This window comes from Tachypleus tridentatus, chromosome 13 (assembly GCF_004210375.1).
Source record: "Tachypleus tridentatus isolate NWPU-2018 chromosome 13, ASM421037v1, whole genome shotgun sequence".
NCBI lineage: Eukaryota > Metazoa > Arthropoda > Merostomata > Xiphosura > Limulidae > Tachypleus > Tachypleus tridentatus.
This window is the reverse complement of record NC_134837.1, coordinates 105711829-105728463: the sequence shown is the minus strand read 5'-3', so window position 1 is coordinate 105728463 and position 16635 is coordinate 105711829. Positions and strand designations below refer to the sequence as shown.

The 16635-nt window shown below is 33.4% G+C and overlaps 1 protein-coding gene across 6 annotated transcripts in view; it reads right to left on the bottom strand.

Moving 5' to 3' along the window:
• The window catches only part of LOC143237598 (cadherin-like and PC-esterase domain-containing protein 1), a 275925-nt gene that overhangs the window by 223843 nt on the left and 35447 nt on the right, over positions 1-16635 (bottom strand). For 3 of the 6 annotated variants that reach the window (XM_076477039.1, XM_076477034.1, XM_076477038.1), the window contains exon 1: positions 3399-3729. The exons of 1 other annotated variant lie outside the window; for it this stretch is intronic. The gene's annotated coding sequence lies outside the window, so the exon portion shown is untranslated. Of the gene's footprint in view, positions 1-3383; positions 3730-16635 lie in introns of those variants that run through there. 2 more of the 6 variants (XM_076477036.1, XM_076477035.1) reach the window with 2 other exon arrangements.

The following is a 16635-nucleotide window of genomic DNA, read 5'->3' as shown; positions in this document are numbered from 1 at the left end:
AGGTACATCCACATCTTTGCTGTTTACAACCACTATTCTTTGCTAACATTTCTGTAGCGCCACCTACGTTTACTAGTTCTCATCTTGTTCAAACGATTAGTTGATTAACGTGTACTTAATTGTTGTGGTTACTAGCGTATACGACCACCGATGTATAATGATTAATTAGTAACTATTTCTTATAACTAGATAATAATTAATACCCAGTTTTGATGGAATTTTTCACTGTCGAAGTCTCGTAAGTTATTCACTCGATTGAGGTCTACCACATTAGAACTTGAATAACTATTTGGATGTTTTTAAGTATGGTTTCCAAATTCTACTGACTTGTGTACCGAGTATATTATCAGTTAGGTTGCTGTTTCTCTCTCCACTGGGCCTTCAGATGGTTTGGTATGTACGAACTGCTGTCATGTTGTGTTGTGACTTCTGAATACTATACTGTCTTTATATTGTTTAATGTTTCAGAGAAACTTCTGACAATGGAATATAACTGTACATTTGTAATTTTCTTCTTGCTTATTCTTGGTGAATGTATATCTTTCATTTTCTTCATATATCCTCTGTAACGGAGGACTGCAGTGATATGTTTTATTTTCTTCGCATATCCACTGTAACGAAGAATTATAGTGATATATTTTTTTTTCCGTATATCCATTGTAACGAAGAATTATAGTTATATATTTTATTTTCTCCGTATATCCATTGTAACGGACGACTGTAGCGATATGTTTTTTTTTCTCTTTGCATATCCGATGTAGCAGAGGATTGTAGTGATATGTTTTATTTTCTCCGTATATCCGCTGTAACGAATGATTGTAGTGACATGTTTTTCTTCCATCTATGCTTTTCAGGTATTAACTTATTCACTGTAAAACTGGACTGCTCATGACTCTTGTCTTTATTTTGTGAGGGTGGTTTGATTTGCAGTTGAGTTTTCACCCCTGTTTCTTGCTAACTTAGAAATAGTCCTTCTCTGGACTTCCCTGAGAAATGCAACAGATTAGCCACCGAAACGTAAGATAAAAGCTAGCTACAAATTAGTATCTAGTTATACAAATAACATTATTATCAATTATTAGCCATACTAAGATGATTGAATAAGATACTAATCATGACAGCAGGTGGTATGTTATTAATCTTTTCTTACGTTTCGTGTTTTCAATAAACAATCTGACCATACTTACATTTTCGTCTGTAATTAGTTTTATACATTTCTCACCACCATTTTCCTTACAATTCTGTTGATATCTAACTTATCTTACACATGCTATTAATATACATTCTCAACCACACTGCTTTCTATATAAAAGCTTTCAGCTCTGTCTTTTTTTTTGTGAAAATCGTGAATATATTCACGTATTTAGCTTCTTTAAGCTGCTCTTCATCTATTCACATTTAATCATCTTGGATAAAAATTACGAAATGTAAATAAAAATATCAAAGACAGATTGTGTTTATTCTGTGTTTTTTAATAGAAATATTCAACTGAATTCTTTGTCGTGAACACCCGCGTTTCCATATTTGTCACAGCTGCTTAATAAGTGCATCAACCAAACGTTATTCTACTAAGTAAGTGGTTTTGTGAAGACATTTGATTGACCAATTAATTATCTATGTCATTATGTCAAGAGAGAAAAAATACACACAAAATTAATCTAATACGCTTCATTTCGTGATAGCACTTTAAAAGCAGTGAGCCCCTGAAGATGTTTTTGATATTTCGAATGAATTTTAACACAGTTTTAGTCGGTGTACATAGGTCATTTTGTATGCGAAACGTAAGAATCTTATTTATATTGAAATGATTGCCAGTATTATACAAATTCACCACTTTTTATCATCAATTAATTATTCGAAAATCTTACTAACTATATCCCCCCTACATGGTTTGAAACACTGCCCATTGAGATGAAGAACGTATTTATACTATTACAAACTATGTGCCGCTACATTTTAGCTACTCAAACTGTCTCAAACCGCACGCAACTGATCTTGTTTGTTTGTTTTGAATTTCGCACAAGCTACACGAGAGCTATCTGCGCTATCCGTCCCTAATTTAGCAGTGTAAGACTAGACGGAAGGCAGCTAGTCATCACCACCCACCGCCGACTGTTGGGCTACTCTTTTACCAACGAATAGTGGGATTGACCGTAACATTATAACGCCCCCGCAGCTGAAAGGGCGAGCATGTTTGGTGTGACCGATATTCGAGCCCGCGACCCTCAAATTACGAGTCGAACGCCTTAACACAGTGGGTCATGCAACTGAACTTCGTTATAATCAGCCTTTCTATCATCCACACCTAATACTAGAGTTAGCCCTTTGACGAAAATATTGTTACTTTTAAACGCCCAGAACTGGGTACACAGTAATTTAGTTCTTAGGTTCATTCATTATTACTTTTCAACTGTTAAAACGATCTTTTATTGAAACATACTAGCTGTTGTGTAGTCTTTTATACCAGTTACTACTGTTTTTTTATTCATACATAGTAAATAATGGGTTAATATTTTTGTTCGTTAGATATGAAAAATTTTCCTTTTAATATCTAAGACCTTTTTCGACGAAGGTTGCAAATTCAGAAAGACGTTATAACATTAGAAAACAGCAATAAATAGTTGTGAGTTACATGCCAATGTTTGTCTGTTTTAGGGAAAAGGCCATCTGCTATATCCACCTCGGGAACTCGAACCGCGGGATTTAATTTTGTAAGTCCGTAAGCTTATTGCTTACGTATGTCAATACAATATGATAATACATTGAAGCTCCACGAAAATTAGTTCTTATCTTGGTATATTTAGAAATGCTTGCTGTAATAAGTATATATATTGATTTGTTCGTTCTATTCACGACTTGTTATGAAATATAAATATCTACATCTTTCAAAACCACAATTATGTATGGTAATGGCAGTGTAAGCACTGAGCAGAAACCACAATTATGTATGGTAATGGCAGTGTAAGCACTGAGCAGTTTGTTGGTTCTGATTTTCCTTTGACTCACGAATGTTTAAAACTGAGAAAATAAACTTTTCAGTATTTACCAACTCAAACAACATTGGGTGAAAAACAGGGTTCCCAACGAATTTTAATAATTATATGGAGATATATATTATTAATACAATATATTAATATTGTATTTTCCTTTGACTCATGAATGTTTAAAACTGAGAAGATAAACTTTTCAGTATTTACCAACTCAAACAACATTGGATGAAAAACAGGATTCCCAACGAATTTTAATAATTATATAGAGATATTTAAAAGCGAAATTTTCAAAATAATTTTTTATCACTTGTCATGTTTTTCATTTGTTTACAAATTAAACGTTTATCGATGAGTAAATAGAGAGAAACGTTATTTATCTACCTAGGTACATACATCAGAAATACTCACTACTTCTCCCCAAATTACATATCAGCCAACAAGGTGTCTGCTTGATCTGAATCTTCAGTTGTCTGATGTCTAGATTTCATGGCCACTGATAAAACTCGTTCGGTTGAATTATCTGATATTTTCTTGTTTCTTGTGTTTATAGCTGTCCAAAAGGTTGTATGTTAAAGCATTGGTCACGAGTGAGGAAGTTGTCACGTTCTGACCGAATCTGAAAAGTGTTTACAAAATATAAATAATGGTAAATATTATATTGGCTTCTTTACAATGACCATGGTCTTGCTTTGTCTTACAGGGTGCCCTATTTACTGTTCTAGTCCTACGCAGCTTCTCCTCAGACTTATTTTATCACTGGATGGGAAGTTAGTACTCGATTTTGTAAGGCTTGATAATTGCCATCTATCGGTACTAATGTGAACTTCGCTTTATAAAACGGAACTACGGAAAGTACATATATATTGTTTGTTTTTATTTATTTATTTTGTAGTTTCTAAGTGCTAACTTGTTTCAGTCTTCAATATTATATCAAATAATTTCAAAAACGAGCAACAAGACTGTAAAATATTAAAACTTTAATGTATTTTAAATATTAAAATTAAAAAACTGAATCACGTTTTTACTGTAGGCGATACTTTTCACGGTTTGAGTAAGCATTTTCAAGGAGAAACTTTTACAAAATTAAAACTTCAGGGTTACAGATAATTAACGCTACACTACAGACTGGCATGGCGTTGTGTTTAGCATGCGTGCTGGAATATAAATTTGAAAGCTTATACTGCTAAAAATCGGGCTTTAATACTCGCGGCGATCAGAGCGTACATAGCTAATCAGTAACTCATTTCTAGTCATTAGAACGCTTTTGTAATTTAATGACGTATGCTAGTGGGTCAGAGATAAGTTTATGAACTTAAAACGTTAAAATGCGGGATTCGATTCCCTATAGTAGGCAAAGCATTAGCAGTTTATTGCGTAGCTTTATACTAAAACAGACAACTGAATGACTAAGTATTTAAACACATGGTAGAAATAGAATGCCAACTCCAGTTGCCTTACAAAATTAATTTTTCAAATTCTAGTTAAACTCTCTATTTCGTTTTTAATAAAATTATAAGAGTTTGTCGGTCAAGAATCTACTTAAACTGGCTAAAATTGATTTCGGGTTCACATTCCATAGGAACATCCCACTTCATTCTTAGGATTCTTAGGATTTTTATTTATTACACGAGAAGGAAACAACAGAAAGAACCTCGAACCAAAACAAAACAAAACAAAACTGCTAACGTGAAAATAAATTTCGAATTCTCTCTCTTTTGTTTTCGTGAAAACAATAACGTCACTGACTTTAAGTCTTTCCATATGTTACGTATTGAAAAGGAAACAGTTAAATACGCTACTTCATTCTGCTAATAATATTATTTCCAAAGCCAAACGAAACTGTTTTTAAACACGCTAACAAGATATTTGTTTATCTAGGTGTAGAAACATACATCAAGCCTTCTTAGTTTTTAAACATCATAAAGGTATATTATGAAAGCACCTTCAGACGTTAGGTGTTAAAACAACATGCTGGTCGTTGGCTGACGTCTTTCTTTTTTGACCGTAATTTTTCTGAATTATCTAACCACAGTGATGAAGATAAAAATTCCCCGAAACTGATCTAACCCACCAGTCAATGATAAATGGAATGTTAACCTAAACTTCACGTTTCTTGCTGAAATTTACAATTTTGGCGACAGGAGAGAGAATAAATATGATGAGTAATTTATAGTAATAAATTAGCAGCATTAATGCTGCATATTTTTTAAATTCCTATAGAATAATGGTTTACTGTAATGAGTAAAGACAACACAAGTACCATGCACATAACCTACAAACCTGGTTTCATTTTTTGAGTTTTTATTTTCAAGGGCTAATGATGAGGAGTGGATTTTTCCGAAACCGGTCTGACTAAGCGATAAGTTTTTTGTCAGAATCCCTCCACGAGTGTATTTTAAGATGTTAAACTCTACACGAGTGTTTTGTAAGAGTGCTTTCAGGTGCGTTATTGGTGTGATTCAAGCACATACAGTTATATCGTACAAGATGGCTGCTATTGATTACTTCGAGAATTATCTCTTAATTAAGTAAATTGAGAATAGAGTCTATTTACGAACGACATAGTAAATAAGCGTAAACCTCTTTGAGTTTTATTGAGTCAACTCACGGTGTGGGAAGAAACTTTGGAACGAAGACGTACAGATTGCCTAAAATTCATATTAGCATAAAACCGTGGGATAGCGTCGACAGAACATCAGGCGTTATTGACTCAAGGATTAGAGCCCAGGTTTCCAACTTAGTTCCAACTCATGAAAGATTCGCTTGTGAAATATATAAATGTTATACAATATTAAACCTTTTTTTTCGGGAGGGGCCTGATAGACATTTGCAATTCGCGGAAGGTTAACGCGTAAATAAAACTCTTTAAGGTTTTTCAGAATCACTAACTAAAGGACCCATCATACACCCCCTCTACTGTATATTAAAGGAAACAATTTATGTTCTAATTTAATTTGTTCTTTGTCTTCTTACGTTGACATTGGACTAAGCAAATTAAACTTTTATTATATGGCGAACATAAAGTACCCCGATGGGACAGTGGTAAGTCTACGGATTTTCAACGCTAAAATTATGGGATCGATTCCCCTTTGTGGACGCAACAGATTGCCTGATGTGGTTTTGTTATAAGAAAAAAATGCACACGAGAACATATAGCGATGGTTAGAATATTTATTTTATGTACTTTTATATTGTATCATTCCCAATTTAGTCATTACCTATAGTATCTTATTACAATGATTATTGTGCATTAATACCTCAGTATGTAGATTTGGGAATAGCCCAAACTTTCCGGACTGGTTGAAGTGATCAATAACAGCCAGGGTTTCCAACCGATGAAACAATGGATTCAGATTATTGTAAGTAATGTAGTTCGATTAGTACCTCTAATTAGCTCATTACAACGAATACAGATTTTTGTGTTTATCTACGTAGTCAGCTTGCTTTGATAAGAAGTTTATATTAATTACGTAACTTTACTAAGACGGGGCTGTGTGTGTGTGTGTGGAGAAACGGATGATGATGGCAAAATTTTCATGCCCCAGGACTTTCATAAGCCCACGCATGCCACTGCATAAGAAAAAAGTAATTTAGATACTTTCCTTGAAGGTGATGCCTTCATACAGTTCGGTTTTAATAAGATTAATATTACTGCTGTACCATGTGAAAAATACTAAAGTTAACATTAGCTATAAAACAATGAGTTGGAAATTTGTGTTAACGTAGACAAAAAAAAAGGTATTGTTTGAAATATGTTTATTAAAAAATAGAATGATTTCCAATAACAAATTGTACATTAGGGCTAATCCCGTTTAACTTGTGCTTTGTTGTGGAATGTGAAAAAAATATTAGAGTAACTCGAATTCGCGGAGCGGTTTGCACAATAATATGTGTATCATATCGTTCCATCGCTAATACTGCGAGAAACTGGTGTTAGAAAAGTAAATGCTAACACATTATCGTTTTAAAAAAAAACATGTATGAATCATCTCAACTAAGTCTACGTCTAATAAAATGTATACAGTTAAAAGAAGGGTAAACAGTTCTTTCAAAGTATTTAACTGTTTTCGGTTGTGAATTTATCATTTTATCTTGAAAGTTTCCAGGTGAGTTTAAACTACCACAGCTGTTTCAAGATAAATCTTAACATACGCACGGGTTCCCGTTATTTCTGCACGCTTTCAGACCCTATATTCCTTCCAAAAGCCAGTTGTAGCAGCAAACTGGAAAGTACTAGGTATTTTACGAACTCATAAAAGCTGCGATCCTGAGAAATATTTACAATAAATTTAAAATGTATTCTTTGCCCCTTTTATCATGTATATTTTTGCATATTCGACGATGATTACAATATAACTTGGGATATTAAATACCTATTAGGTATCTAATATGGTACGACTGGACTGTTTTTAAATATACCTGAGTGAAGATGAAAACAGTAAATAGCACAAAAGTACGACACGTACAAAATAAATCATATCAAATCTTTTCCTTTAAATGAAAGAACAAGAAAGTAGATGGTGAGGAGGGGGGTTCTAGCTACAAACTTTCTCTTTTTAATTAACATTGGTGGTCTTAAGCTCATTAAGCCCCGATACTTATTTACTCATTACTGATCTAATCAACTTAAAAACAAATGAATACTAGGTACTTGATTTCCTTGCACTTACAGAAATAGACAGGAAAACTGTTAATCCCTCCCAATTGTGATAAATATCTTAGTTCTTTTTAGGTTTCTCTACTCAAATTTTTTATTCTTTATGGATATATTATTTTCAAAATGATTGTCAGGCAGGTTTGAGAACAACATGAAAAACGACGTTTAGTGAATTGAGATAAGCTTGTGGATTAGTGTTTGTTTTGTTTGTTTGTTGATTTTCGCGCAAAGCCACACGAGAGCTATTTGCGCTAGCTGTTTCTAATTTAGCAATGTAAGACTAGAGGAAAGGCAGCTAGTCATCACCGTCCACCGCCAACTTTTGGGCTACTCTTTTATCAACGAATAATGGGATTGAACACCACGTTATAAAGCCCCCACTGCTAAAAGGGCTAACATTTTTGGTGCAACGAAGATCCTAGCCCATGACCCTCAGATTACAAGTCGAGTGCCTTAACTATTTAACCATGCGATGCCCGTGGTTTATTGAATTTGGGTAACCAAGTGCATAGTAATGAGGAAACGATTAATTACACTCAAGATATTGATAAAAGTGTTATTACATATGGCCCCTCAAACAGAATGATAAATAACAATTAAACAGGCACGCTAACTGTTTGTGTAGGGGGGGGGCAGGAAGGACAATTGCCTTCAACCTTGAAGAATATTAGAAAAACCTGACAGTAAAATATCACTTTGCGGCTTTTTTGTAAATGTTGCAAAACTAAAGACGCTCCCTTCCAAAAATCTCAGATGGCATTAATACGAATAAGTATATGTAAAAAGGATAGTTTGTCTCAATTGTAATTACATGGCGAACATGTTTAGGTTTAAAATACTTTCATGACTGCTAGATGACAATCAAATATGGCGTTTCGAAAGGAAGAAGTGACATCGACATACACTATATTGACGCACTAATTTAGTCTCCAACAAATACATTACATACTTGTAATGTTTCTACTGATCTAATAAATTTAATTGCTGTGTATGGTATGTTCTTATTTACATCTGTAGGCTGTAGGTCTTTAACATAAGACAAGAGCCACAGGTCTTTTTCTCTTGACATTTTTCGAGTTACAAAACAAATAAAAAGTAAAACAAGGGCGCGAACACTTACTTCCTCATACCATTTCAGCGTGCAAGCCCAGCGGTTCCCTTATGGAGTGACTACACTTCCTCTCAAATGGCGGTAATTACTTTGTGAAATGACTAACGCAGGGTCACTGACGACACAGTGCTTATAAAGCTATTACTCATAATTGCCCATAGAAATAGCATTACTAAGAATTAGTGGGCTCTAAATACTCGTGCCAGATATCTTTTCGACTCAATTTTTTTCTTGAGAACATTATTTATAGCCGGTGGAAGATACTTCCATTTTTAAACCAAGAAAGTGCAAATAATGAAGAACTATCCGTTCATGTCCTTGAACATCCAAGTTTGATTGTTTGAGTGTTGCTGACAGGAGATATCTATGTTAGAAAATTGTGATGAGAAAGTCTCGTCATGTTTGCACATGAAATGGTTGACTTTAAAATGTAATTACCACAGCACAAAGACTACTTTCTCAACGTTTACAAACAACACAGAATGTTCACTAATAATGCAAACTAAATAATTTACGTACGTCTTTTGCATATTTATATCTAAATATCACGTCATGTAATTTATTATTTTTGTTGCTATTTTCATTATGAATGCGAAGTGTTTGTACGGAAAGATATAAAATTATGATAAATGAGCTAATATCTATTCTATATTTTAATTTAGTTCTTAAAGGTCATATCTAAAAAGCTTTCTTGTGAATTCTATAAGAAACTATATTGTGACAGTTTTAAAAGTGATCGAATAAAAACGACAAACATTGCTGGTGTATGCTGGTCGATTTCTTTGTTTTAAGGAACCATAGCGACCAAAGCACCTGCCTCTTTCCATACAGATGAACGTATTGATTCCTAGGGCATTATGGGAATTGTGCGGGCCCTTTGAAATTCACCATAATTTTCTTTTGATACTACACACTCCACATCCATACATACACCCAGCCACTCAGCCAGCTAGCGTAAATGGATTTTCTAACTTTAATCAAATTAGGTTGTCCTCATGCCAAACATACGGTGGCGCTTCTTGTCACAGTGAACGACAGCACACAATTCTCTTAAAACAGCAAACTTATACAAAGTAGATATCCACTTTGTTTTGTTCTCTACTGGAACACGAAAAGTTCGTTCGAAAAACTTTAAATATACATATTATATGTATGCATGTATCCAGTATACGAAATATAGATGTAGAAATGTGTCATATTCAATCATTGATACTAATTAAGCTAAATGGACCCTATATTATCTCTAAGTAAATAAATTATATACATAATAAGTTAACCTAATTAGATAAACTAGCGCCATCGTCTTTGTGTGTAATTTCCAACACTTAAGTTTTTCACTGTTAAGTTCACTTCGGCGCCGTACTGATATAGTGCTATTCTCATTTATTTAAGAAGTATTAAAATGGTATTGATACGGAACTAGTTTGACTTATCTAAGTAGTATTGATGAGGTAGTGTTTTCAATTATCTAACTGCAATTGATAAGTTGATGATAACTCATATATAACTAGTATTGATTATAGTGCTATTTTCATTTATCTAATTAACACTGACAAGGTAATATTTTCACGTATTTAATTAGTATCAATAACGTGGTATTATCACTTACACTGAACAACGAAACATTCTCTACTGGAGAAACCTCAAACGAATCAGGGCAATTTGAGGGTGCTAATTTCAAAAACGTAATCAGAATTTGCTCATAACCTCTAGATTTTTGAGTTGTTTTAAACTCTTAATATTTTATCAGCACTATGTGAAATACCGTGTCATCAAATCGGTAACATTAAGTTTACTTGAACAGTTTAATCATTAAAAGACGTATATTTTTGATAACTTCAAACATTTTCTGTATTGTATTGGTATAAAAATTCCAAATATATATTCATATATTCTATTTGTTTTCGATATAACTGTAGCGAATTGCACTACCTTTGTTTTCAATCTCACGTTCACCTGTTCCACTCGGGAGTCACGAAAACCTCACATGCTCACTTTGCTAGAACATTCGAGAAGTCCCTTGATTGAGCATATGAGAAATGAAGTCAGAAGCCTCACTCTCACTTGCCTTTCACTCACGCAGTTGGTAACTTCGCCTCTGGCCTCGCACAGTTAAAAAAAGTACGATCTCTTTCCTCTCATCATACCTGCAGTATAATCAAATTTCTGCAAAATTTGTTTTTTTTTAATCTTTTAAACTCTAGTTCTGTAAATGTTTTATATTTTCAGAAAATCATTTGAAATGCTGGCTGTTTCCAGTTAATGTCAAAAGTACAAAAAATTACCAAACAATTTTTTTTCCACATTTGTGGAAAATATACTGCAATTTCACGAAGGTGAAACATCACACAAAATAGCTTAATACACAATAACACTATTTTGGGTGTAAAATTGGTGACCAAAAAAACATTGAGCTCCACAATTGTGTTATACAGTTTGCGTATCTAGTTTGCCGCAGTGGCTGAAAAACAAAATTGCAGGTATGCCATTTACCATTCCAATTGTATGACTGAGCTCAAAGATAATCTAACTGACTGTTACTTTTGCATGAATAATGTTTCTGAATATTCAGACAAAATTAAACAATACATTAATATCTGGATATTCCATCTGCAATGAATCCAATACCCCATGAGGATAAATTTCCAGTGCCGCATCCACCAGCGAATGGGGAAACACAAGAGTCATCCTACGAAAAAAGACAATGAATCATTTTCGTCTAGTAATTATATTCCGGTAGCACCTTAATACAAACTGCACATCTATCACACAAGAAGAGCTAAATGATTTGATTCGTGACTTATCTATATCAAACCAACATGGGGGGGGAACTTGTTGGTTCTGTTTTACAACAATATAATCCCCCGGAAAAATGTTGCAGTTTCCCGAAGTTACCATCTGTACAAATGTTGATACAATAATGGAGGAATTAGTTACTCAACATCATCTTTAATAATGGAGACTTTTTATTGATTCATTTGAAGCTACTCTGAAGAAACTGTAATTTTGCACATTAATCCATTGTTTCCTGATGCACATGTTGCGGATATGAAAGAAAATTATCAAAGCATGCACATTATATATTTTTAAATGCAATTTTCAATGAATAAATAAAGTTATTAGGTAAAAAGTTATTTTCACGACATATAAAAATATTTCGAATAAATCTGTCATAATTCAAAAACCAGTGATACTGGTGATTAGTAATTTACAATATGATTTTTGAATGGGTATCGTGAAATTATTTAGAAACAGTCATAATGTATCTGGTAACCAAAAAAATTGTCACTCAGTGTTATCTAATTAGTATTGACCAGATGCTATTTTCACTTAACCCACTAGTACGGCCCGGCATGGCCAGGTGGGTTAAAGCGTTCGACTCGTAATCTGAGGGTCTCGGGTTCGAACCCCGCTTGCACCAAACATACTCACCCTTTCAGCCGTGGTGGCTTTATAATGTGACGGTCAATCCAACTATTCGTTGGTAAAAGAGTAGCCCAAGAGTTGGCGGTGGGTGGTGATGACTAGCTGCCTTCCCTCTAGTCTTACACTGCTAAATTAGGGACGGCTAGCGCAGATAGCCCTCGAGTAGCTTTGTGCGAAATTCCAAAAACAAACAAACTTACTAGTACTGCTAAGATGTTAACACATATCTATATGGACACTAAAACTTGTGCAATTTTCGATATCGGGGGAATACTAAAATTACTAAACATATATTTACCATCAGGATACTTAAATTGCAAGAGGACGCCTGCAACGTGTTAAAACTACAGGAGATGCGTGTATCTACAGTATACTGAAAGAAAGGAAGTGATGAAACCATCAAACACTAGAGAAAGTTGTTTACGTTAGTAAGGTGCTAAAACTACAGTAGGTACAGATAAACTCTTACCGGTTTCTTGAATTGATAGGACATTAAACATAATGGAATATCATCTGATGTCGAGAAGGTACTAAAACTGCTGGAGTTGCTTATATTATTAGGATTACAGGTTCTAATTATAACAGCATAGTAGACATCTATAGAACACAAAACTATCTCGAAAAAGTGCTATTGAGAAAATTCTCAACCTACGAAAGCTAATATGTATAGAATACTAATCTCACTGGAAGGAATAATGTCGCAAAATAATGAAACCAGTAAAAATAACTATATTAGCGGGATATTAAAATTGTTGGAGGTGTTAACACTGACAGGATATAAAACTACGAAAAATACTAGTATGTATAGGATACTAAACCTGTTGGAGATTCTTATATGAGCAAAAGACTCAAGTTATGGATGTTTCTATCTCTGCTTTGTTATTATGCACAAAGCTACAAAAAGACTGTCCTTGCTTTGTCTACCATTGGTATCGAAACCCGGTTTCTAGCAGTATAAGTCCGCAGACGTACCACTGTGCCACTGGATGACATGTTTTTATCTAAAACATATTTAAACCGTTGGAGATTCTCATACATAGAAAATACTAATATAGTGAGTAAGTTCTCGTATCTAATAAAAGATACTAAAACCTCAAGAGATTATCATATATAAAAGATACTAAAACCACAGTAAATATCCATATCTAATAAAAAATACTAAAACCTCAGGAGATTTTCCTATATCAAGTATATAAAAATTGTTAGACTGGTATAAGTAAATCTACTAAACGCATGAAATAACGCTACTGGAAGAAATGACATTGATACTTAACATTTGAATATGAACGATATACTAAAACTACTGAAGTCCCGGTGATAGATATACTATCGTTTTTGCATATGCGGAAAGAAATTTACGCTTAATGTAATTATATTTAAGGTATACTAAAACTACTACCGGTGTATATACTAATCAGACAGTGAAACTTAATATTTCAGATAATTTTAAAAATAGTACTGATATGACAGTAAATCTCTAGTTTCCGAATCAGAATTTGAATATTTATAGTTTCGTGCAAATTTTAAATAGTTTTTCTACATGTTTAATTTTTATGGTTTATTTTACAAACTAACAGAATAAAAGATTACGAAGTCTCAAGATTTCTATGAAAGAAGAAAAAGTTGGAGAACTCGAGAAAACTTTAAACTTTAAAGTTTTTTATTCTGGTGACCGGCGTTTCAGATACAGTTCTTATTCTGTTCCCTATGTTATGTTATGCTAGCATTAAGCTGGAATGGTGCCTGCAGTAAAATCGGGCCTGTAACGTGGTATTTCTCTGAGGCTCTCATGCTGAGTAATTGGGGTCATACGAAGTAAGCAGTTTTCCAGGGGCCAATCGATTGGATTAAAGAACAAAGAAAAGGAACAACTTGCGCAATGAATACAAAGCAAGAATGAGTTATATCCTCACAAATGTCGTGGGCTCGCATAATTTACAGTTCAGAAAAAAAATCCAACAAAAATGCTCATCTGTTGTGCAAGACAGCAAACTTTGTGAGTGGAAATTCCCGTATCACAATAAATAACTTTTTTACACGGAAACCTTAATGAATTCGTTTTCAAATTATTAATTAGATCTAATATTCTAAAGCGAAATAACAGAGAAATATTACTTAAAAATGAGATAGTAAGTAGTAAAGAAATAAAACGACTTATTTTTATTTCAAAACAGCTTGCATACATACAGAACGTTAGGGATTTAAAATATTCAAATAAGAGTTGAATCTTTTTCGTGTGTTGAATGAAGTCTTTTCTTGTGATTTCTTTATGAATGGCGCGTCAGAAAATCATTTTTAAAGCTCAAAATAAATCGAACTTGATTTTAAGAGAAACTTTCAGAGGAAGGCTTTCATTCAATCAAATTATTTTTTAAATTCTGTGTCTGATGTGTGTATATATGTATGTATATACTCATATATATATATATATATTGTACGAATGAATATCTCTCTTTACAACGGAATTCTACATAAAAAAATAATCTGCTCAAATCCGATTTATTCGAGTACTATTCAAATAGCGCTTTTCAGAATATAAGGGTTCAATTTATTCAAAAATGTGATAAAATCTAAGAATACATTGAAAGAGTAAGTTTACAGAAGAGTTAAACATGTTTTATCTAAAGAAAGTTAAAGTGATGAGTTCAGTTTTACACGTCTTATTTTGTCTTACTTCAATTCTCACAACTTCAATATCCCCACAACCATCACTGTTGTGTTTATTCTCCTAATTAATTTGTTTTACTTTATTAGTAAATCTTCTAAATGTTTAATACTGTTTTAATCAAGTAGGGAATTATTTCCAATTTTCAAACTGGAAACTCCATGTCACTGTCGTTTCATTTTAAGAAAGTTCAGTTTTAAGACAGTTGAATCTTGAATTTTAAAACTACTTTCTGTTAAACTTGTAATAACTTTTAAGCGAAACTTTCATCTTCTTACCTGTATTCAGGAGCTGTGATAATATACGATCTATCTAATCGAGGGTTTCCTGTTTTAGCTGCTATAATTGAGCTCTCTTTTTTTGAAATAACGAATTTCTCTTTCTGGGGTATTGCTACTTCTTCATGAAGATAACGCTAAATCAATTGTAAATGCTTAACCACTTATTAAAATGCTTCAAATTCTGAACTTTTTTTATTCATCATATTGGATTCATAACTGTGAAACTAAGTAAAATTTCATTTACTTTTTCAGTTTCTTTAATAGTTTTACTTGAGTAAAACGAATTCCAGTCCAAGTGGAGAATATTAATTATTATAAAACTTAATGTGAATTTGAAGTTGTAGACGCTACAAAGTATAAAGCAGTGGAAGTGAAGTAATTATAATTTAATGCAAATGTTAGTGTGAATGAGGGTTAAGATAATGTTGATTAATAAGTTGAAATATATTAGTAAAACAATGGAGAAGAAGAAAGTTTACAAAACTACATAAACCACCAACTGGTAGCAGAACACTTGCAACTGTTTAGAAGGAAAGACAAACTTCAATTATGAAAAAAATATCGACATTCTGTGCATGTAATATAATCGCAAGAAAAACCAATATGGAGTCTTCCATGAATGGGCGTAGACACTAATATAGTGTTACGTATTACTGATGTTCATCTAGTCATATTCCATCACAGACACCGCTTTAAATACATTTAAAGCAAACCTACAATATGTGGCATTAAAAACCATGTAATGACGAATATTTTAATAAACTAAACATCGCTATGCAAAAATAAAAACGTTTAACAAGTGTAACTAATTGGTGGCCCGACATGGCCAGGTGAGTAAGGTACTCAACTCGTAGTCCGAGGGTTACGGGTTCGAATCTCTGTTAAACCAAATATGCTCGCCCTTTAAGCCGTTGGGATGTCATAGTGTGATGGTCAATATCACTATTCTTTGGTAAAAGATTAACCCAAGAGTTGGCAGTGGGCGGTAATGATTAGCTGCCTCTCGTTTTACAATGCTAAATTAGGGACAGCTACCGCAGATAGCCTTCGTGTAGTTTTGCGCAAAATTCAAAACAAACAAACAAAAACTATGTAATGATGAATATTTTTATGTAATAAACTAAACATTACTAAGCAAAAGTAAAAACGGTGAGCATGTTTAAATACATGGTTTCCATGTGAATCTTACCAATAATGAACAGTATACAAAAATTTGAAGGTTTATATTGTGTGAGAGTATTCATCATCTAATCGCTTACAATATACAGTTATTTAATTTATCTTGACTTTCAGCCAACTTGGGCTTGCACTGAAATTAACTTTATTTCACAAGAACGATCTGCTCTTTGGAACTGCTTCGTATTGTTGATCGTTTTCATTCTGAGGGGGTCTGGGATGGCCAGGTGGGTTAAGGCGTTCGACTCGTAATTTGAGGGTCACAGATTCGAATTCTCATCACACCAAACATGTTCGCCCTTTCAGCCGTGGGGGCGTTATAAAGTAAC